We start from the raw sequence: 7,641 nt of genomic DNA, 5'->3' as shown, positions 1-7,641 counted from the left end.
TCCTGGTCCCCCCATGCCGACACTATAGTTAAGAATGCCCACCAACGACTCTACTTTCTAAGAAGACTCACGAAATTTGACTTGTCAGCTACGACTCTCACCAACTCTTACAGGTGCACCATAGAAAGCATTCTTTCTGGTTGTATCACAGCCTGGTATGGATCCTGCTCTGCCCAAGACCGCAGGAAACGACAGAAGGTCGTGAATGTAGCCTAGTCCATCGCGCAAACCAGCCTCCCATCCATGGACTCTGTTTACAATTCCCACTGCCTCGGAAAGGCAGCCAGCATAATTGAGGACTCTACGCACCCCGGACATACTCTCTTCCACCTTCTTCCGTCAGGAAAAAGATATGAAAGTTGGAGGTCACGCACCAACCGTCTCAAGAACAGTTTCTTCCCTGCTGCCATCAGACTTTTGAATGGACCTACCTCGTATTAAGTTGATCTTTTCTCTACACCCTAGCTATGACTGTAACATTACATTCTGCAGTCTCTCCGCCCTTCCCTATGTACAGTATGCGTTGTCTGTATAGCGTGCAAGAAACAATATTTTTCACTGTATATTAATACATGTGACAATAATAAATCAAATCAAATCAAATCAAACATCTTTTTGGGTTTTGGGGGTGAAACCCACACAGACATGGGGAGAATGTGCAAACTCCACACAGACAGTGTCCCGGGGCCGGGATCGAACAAGAGTCCTCAGCGCCGTGAGGCAGCAGTGCCAACCACTGCGCCACCGTGCCGCCGAATGATTAAGTGACCTGATGGAATTTTACACTCAGAAAAGATTGAGAGAGTCGATGGAAGGCATCTATCTGAGATGGCAGCCATTCATTTCCCACTTCAGGGAGTTGGTCACCGTCGGATGTTAGGGGGATTGTTTTTTGTTCCTTTAGGAGAGGTGGGGGAAGTGGAAGTATTGTGATTATAAATATGGTTGTGATGGTGTTATGTTTGCAAAACTTTACTTAATAAAAATATTTTTTTTAAATCTGTGAAATGTGATGCTCTGCTCACAGACTAAAATTCTACCATTAGTTGTGTTAATAAATGTAGGCCATGAGCAGAAACATTTTTAACGTTTAAACTTATTCAAAATATTTGTTCTCTATAATTTTTCAACACTTCTCAGTGTTTGGTTTAAATTTACACTATTGCTTAAATTTCGAACCAGTCGCAAATACTTTCGACACGTAGCATACCATCTGACAGCAAGGTCACCCACAAGCTTATGTTGAGTTCTATGCAGCGACCACTGTTCCTTGGACCACTACCATTTGAGGTGAGGAGAGTGAAGGCTGCAGCATTTAGGCTCATGAAGGCTGCAGCATTTCGGCTCATGAAACAATAAAGCATCCCATTTGTAGTTTAAAGTTCAGCATCGTACTGCATTGATGTTACACCACACCTGGCATGTAAGCACTTTCCTGTAAGATGCCCTTGGCGGGTCTGGGCTGTGGTAGTTTGCATAACTTGGCATAACACACTTGGATATCAAGATTATCAGAGACTGAAGCTACACTGCCTCTTTCATGTCAGCACACACCCAAAACCTCTTTGCATTAGCTACTGCCATACATTATATCTGACTGCAGGAGCTATTATTACATTGATTACACAGCAACTTTATTTAGATGATATTCACCATCGAGGTTAAAAGCCATTTACTTATTCATCGGTTCATTGTAAACTCAATTTGTGATTTAATTTTCTTTGCTGATATATGGAGTTGAAGAAGATAATCTTGGGAAAATAAACAAGCTTATTAAAGTGCAGTGTACTGATAAAATTATTAATTCTATCCCTACCAGTGTCATTCTAAAAACACTACTGGGAACTCAGACAATTGCATTTTTGACAACTTGATTAATTATTCTATGATATTAACCTAAGATTGCAATGATAATAAATAAAGATGTTGAGCTGAATTTTCCTGGCATTGGTGAGTTAGAAACAGTGCATCAATCCTCTCCTAACGTGATGCAATTGCCTCCTGGGTTTAGAACAATAATGTCTTGCTGAACAGGTTTGCTGTTGCTAGGGGAAAGAGAGAAAGAGAGTTCTAAGAAGCAGGGAGGCAGTGGACATGGTTACTGTCTGAAGCAACATCGTCCTCATTCTCCGGGGCGGAGTAGTTAAGTAGTCAGAAGCTGCAAGGTGCTTGCGTTCTCAGCTGTATCCCTGTAAGTAATACCAGTGGGTGAGGATCAGGATTGGCATATTAGTACCATAAAAAACAGAAGAGCGATGAGGAAACCTTTTGTTATGCAGCAAGTTGACAAAACCTGGAATGCACTGTCTGAAAAGATGATGGAAGGAGCAGATTAAATAATAACCTTAAAAGGGGAATTGGAAAGAGGAACACTAGCAAGGTTATGGGCAAAGAGCCAGAAAGTGGGGCCAATGTTTGTGCTTCAAAGCATCAACACAAGCATGATGGACTGACAGGCTTTCTTCTGGGCTGCATGATACAATTTTGAGAAGAGAATGGAGGATTCTGGCAAGTATCAGAAGTAATGCAAACTGCACCACCTCAAGAGATAACAGTGCAAAAAGAGGAGCAATAACCAAACAATGATGTTCAAAGTAAGTCGGAGCACCTTTACCAATGCACGCCTTCTACCACACATGCACCGTTCAAGTCAGGTGTCAGACTGTTCCCTCACAGTATATGGGTGGCTAAGTACTCAGTTTTATGAAGTGCAACTTCTACACTAATGTACTTGTTTTACGCAAAACAAACATTTTAGAAGATCAAGGCTATTGTGTGATTAGCTTGGGATTTTAATCGAGAATATGCATTACCAAATTGTAAGCTTGATGTGGAGATGCCGGCGTTGGACTGGGGTGAGCACAGTAAGAAGTCTTACAACACCAGGTTAAAGTCCAACAGCTTTGTTTCGAATCACTAGCTTTCGGAGCACTGCTCCTTCCTCAGGTGAATGATGTAGGTTCCAGAAACATTTATATAGACAAAGTCAAAGATGCAAGACAATACTTTGAATGCAAGTCTTTGCAGGTAATTAGTCTTTACAAGTCCAAACGGAGCAACTGGAGAGATGGATAATCACAGGTTAAAGAAGTGTGAATTGTCTCAAGCCGGGACAGTTGGTAGGATTTCGCAAACCCAGGCCAGATGGTGGGGGGGGTGAATGTAATGCGACATGAATCCAAGGTCCCGGTTGAGGTCATACTCATGTGTGCGGGACTTGGCTGTAAGTTTCTGCTCGGCGATTCTGTGTTGTCATGCGTCCTGAAGGCCGCCTTGGAGAACGCTTACCCGAAGATCAGAGGCTGAATGCCCTTGACTGCTGAAGTGCTGCCTGACTGGAAGGGAATATTCCTACCTGGCGATTGTCACGCGAATGTCCGTTCATCCGCTGTCGCAGCTTTTGCATGGTCTTGCCAATGTACCACGCTTCGGAACATCCTTTCCTGCAACGTATGAGGTAGACAAAGTTGGCAGAGTCACACGAGTATGTACCACGTAGCTGGTGGGTGGTGTTCTCACGTGTAATGGTGGTACCCATGTCGATGATCTGGCATATCTTGCAGAGATTGCCATGGCACGGTTGTGTGGTGTCGTGGACAATATCATTGTAAGCTGATATGAAATTTATGATGCTGATTGACGCAATATATAAAAATATAGAATTACTCAAGATTCTGAAAAGTGAGTAAGCCAGTTTGGAAAAATAATCCTTCAGAAAGAGTGTCACAGACATTTCCTGAGAATCAGTGGACATCTATCTGCTGGTTGACTGTGAATGGGTGAAAAGAAAATCATTATTAGAGCCAGTGTAAATTTTTCATTAATAATACACTCCCACAAGTTTCAACCTTTAGAAAATCCTCAGAAGTTTAATCATTGTGTTATTACAGATAATACATTGATGAATTTTTCTGATTAAAGCTAACGTATATATTGAAATGAACTTAATTGGAGAATAGACATTAATTAAAAAAGCATAAGACTTCGGAGTCACGCAACACAATTAAATGAGATGGATATGAATTATTTCCCACAAATGCTCTCAGCACAAGTGTTGGGAGGTAGTTTGATATGTTACAATTAAAGTTATGTAATACTTTAATTATGCCTCAAAAGGACAGGGATCCACATCAAAGGTAGAGTGGCCGCTTTGGGCGATGCTGTGATGGAGAACAAAGCACTGAAGATAAGAAGATTAGCTTATAAATGCTTCAGAACATAATGGTGTGGAATATATGGTTGTAATGATGGTGAAACTGTCTGCCGTTATTCGTGCAAAACTAACGGTAAGCTCCAGCGTTCATGCAAGCAAAGTTAACACACAGAAATAGAAGTATCCATCAGTGATGCTCTGCTCTTCTGCAGGGAGAACTTTTACAATCTCCATAGATTGAATCAGCACTGAATCCATGATTTGATGCAAATGTAAACTTTCCACACATCATTCGTATTGTAAGAGTCATCGAAAAATTAGCTTTACTGAATAAGGTGGAACTGCGTTTTTAACAGCATACTAAATCATAATTACTGAACAACTTCTCTGGCCATGAAAAATTTAATTTTAGTAATCTGGACCATCATAACCTTCATTTATAATAATCTTTGTTATTGGCGCAAGTAGGCTTACATTAACATTGCAATGAAGTTACTGTGAAAATGCCCTAGTCGACACGGGCAGCACGGTAGCACAGTGGTTAGCACAGTTGCTTCACAGCTCCAAGGTCCCCGGTTCGATTCCTGGCTCGTTCACTGTCGGTGTGAAGTCTGCATGTTCTCCCCGTGTCTGTGTGGGTTTCCTCCGGGTGCTCCGGTTTCTTCCCACAGTCCAAAGATGTGCAGGTTATGTGGATTGATCATGCTAAATTGCCCTTAAGTGTCCAAAAAAGGTTGAGTGGGGTTACTGGGTTACGGGGATAGGGTGGCTATGTGGGCTCAGGTAGGGTGCTCTTTCCAAGGCCCCGTGCAGACTCGATGGACCGAATGGCCTCCTTCTGCACTGTAAATTCTATGATTCTATGACACACTCCGGCGCCTGTTCAGTACATTGAGGGAGAATTCAGAATGTCCAATTCACCTAACAAGCACATCTTTCGGGACCTGAGAGGAAACCGGAGCACCCGGAGGTAATCCACACAGACACGGGGAGAACGTGCAGACTCCGCACAGCGCCAAGCGGGACCCTGGCGCCGTGAAGCAACAGTGCTACCTTTATAAAAACATTATGGATAAAAATGATGAAAAACTATTTATGGTGTTTATATTTCAGTTTTACCTTGATCCCAATATTAAAGTCATTCTTTGCAAAATGATTACATAGTGAATGCAAATGAATGGTCTTTGATTGCTAGTCTCTTGTTGTGATAGCGTCAGATTGAACTTGGCATCATGATAGGTGAAATCCACGGCAAAGAATACACTTGTGGACAGCTTCCTTCGAGATCAACTACATACACCATCCCTTTGCTGCTCATGGCAGAATCCAAGCGATGGTGGTGGAGAAGCAGCTGTGTAGCAGCTGAGCAACTTGGACAGACAGCATAATCTCAGCCATAAATGTCATTCTGGAAAAAAGATATGTGATCCTGATCAAATTGCTACTTGGAACAAATTCAGTTTAATAACTGGAAACATGATTAAAAATTCAAATTTTGGAAAAGCTGCAGAATAAAGAAAAGTATGAAACATTTACCTGTAGAAAGAAGGGAAAATCACAAATCATTTAAAGTTCATGCCTCTATTTCCCAAGTGTTTTCTCACTTAAATCTGACCAGCAAAGGTTCTAAAGCTAGAATAAAAAATGTTGGGTTATGTAGCCGTCTTTTGTTAAAATACAGTTTTCTTTAAACAATTGTTGATATACTTAAGCCAATTGCATGTAGTGTTAAGAATACAAAGGCTACATAAAAGCTTCATACAAAAGATCCAGAGGTTCAGGTTAATAAAACGTAATTAATATGTGATGTTATAATTTTCATTTGTATGAACCAGGAAAGGGAGATCGCTATAAATTCATCTGTAATCTTTGATAATCAGCCTCAAACTCTGAATAAAACATTATCTTCTAATTATATATTAAGGTTTAGAGGCTGGATTCTCCGATTTGAGACTAAGTGCTGACACCGTCGTCAAAACTGAGGACTTTTACGACGGCAAAAATGGTGCAACAACTGCAACGATTCAGCAACTCTAAATAGGCTGGCACCATCGCCCTTTGAAATGCAACCGTTTTGAAGCGAAACGGCGCCGGATTCGCCGGGTCCGTGATTGCCGCTCATGAGACTCATACGCTGCAGACCCACTTAAATGATTAATTCCCCCACACACACCTTCCCAGTCAACAAGATGGCTGGAAGTAGAGCAGTGCCACGGTCCCGGGACGCTAAGCAGGACAACCTTCTGGACGCCGTGGAAGAAAGGCGGATGACCCTGTACCCCGGCCCGGGAGGATGGTCATCAGCCGCCGCTGTTCGCCGTGGTGCAGGTGGCACATGTGGTCAGCGGTGTTGGCGAAGTCATCCGGACTGGCATCCAGTGCAGGAAGAAACTACACAACCTCCTCAGGGTGGCCAGGGAGAGTCGGCACCGCTGAGCCCCTGGCACCAACCCCCCTACCCCCACACACATGTAACACATGTGACCAAACCCCCACCCTGCCCTACATGCCTGCACCCATGCCAGCCGCAATGGCTAGGTGCCATAGCCACTGAGGCCTTCATCTACCCAATCCCTGGGCTGCATGCGCTGGACTGTCTAACAGTGTCGTTGTTTGTGTTTGCTCCCCCCTGGAGAACGCTGCACACAACCGCTGGGAGCGGGAGAAGACCGGTGGGGGACTATCAGACCTGTGTCCCCTCACCATGCCTGAGCAGAGGGTACTGGATGTGGTTGGCAGCCCAGAAGAAAGGGAGGTCGCCGACGCGGAGGTCGGCGGCGGGTGAAGTAGTGAGACCCCTGGCTTGTTGCGGATCCTCATGCCACATGTGTGCCCTCCCCCACACCCCCCTCAAGCTCACCACCCCACACACCTCTCACCCCTCAACCTCATGCCTCTCGCCACCCTCCGACCCAACGCCACCCTCCACCCCACACCCGACCCCCCACAACCCACCCCCCTGTCCGGCTGTCTAACCATATATGCTGTCTTGTGTCTTCCAGGATCCGGTCTATCCAGGGCCCCCCTCGCCCCCAGCCAGTGCCAGAGCCGGTGCCCCCCAGATGGCCGAGCACTGATGGGCAGAGCAGCAGGAACATCAGCCCTCTGCCCGAGACTCAGGAGACACCAGAGTTCCGGTCAGAGGAGGACACAGCTGTCACCAACACCCTCCACCATCCCAGAGACTATCACCTCGGATGGGCACACTCGTAATGAGTCTCCTGGGACACTATCTGGCGTGCACCACACAGTCCAGTACAACAGGTGGAGGTAGGTGCAGCCGAGGGGCCAGACGGTTGGAGGGCAGGCCGACCCCAGGAACCAGCTGCTGCCCAGAAGGGTCCAGGGCTCCTGGAACATCCAGACAAATCCACAGTGCAGATGCAGGCAGAAACCCGGGTATTAGAGGAGGGGATGACGGCCGGTGTCCAGCAACTGCGGGCGCAAGTGGAGGAGTCCATCAGTGTGCAGGAGCAGGGTGGTGGTGC

This window comes from Scyliorhinus torazame, chromosome 8, assembly GCF_047496885.1.
Source record: "Scyliorhinus torazame isolate Kashiwa2021f chromosome 8, sScyTor2.1, whole genome shotgun sequence".
Lineage (NCBI taxonomy): Eukaryota > Metazoa > Chordata > Chondrichthyes > Carcharhiniformes > Scyliorhinidae > Scyliorhinus > Scyliorhinus torazame.
The sequence above is the reverse complement of the archived record's forward strand: the minus strand, read 5'-3'. Positions refer to the sequence as shown.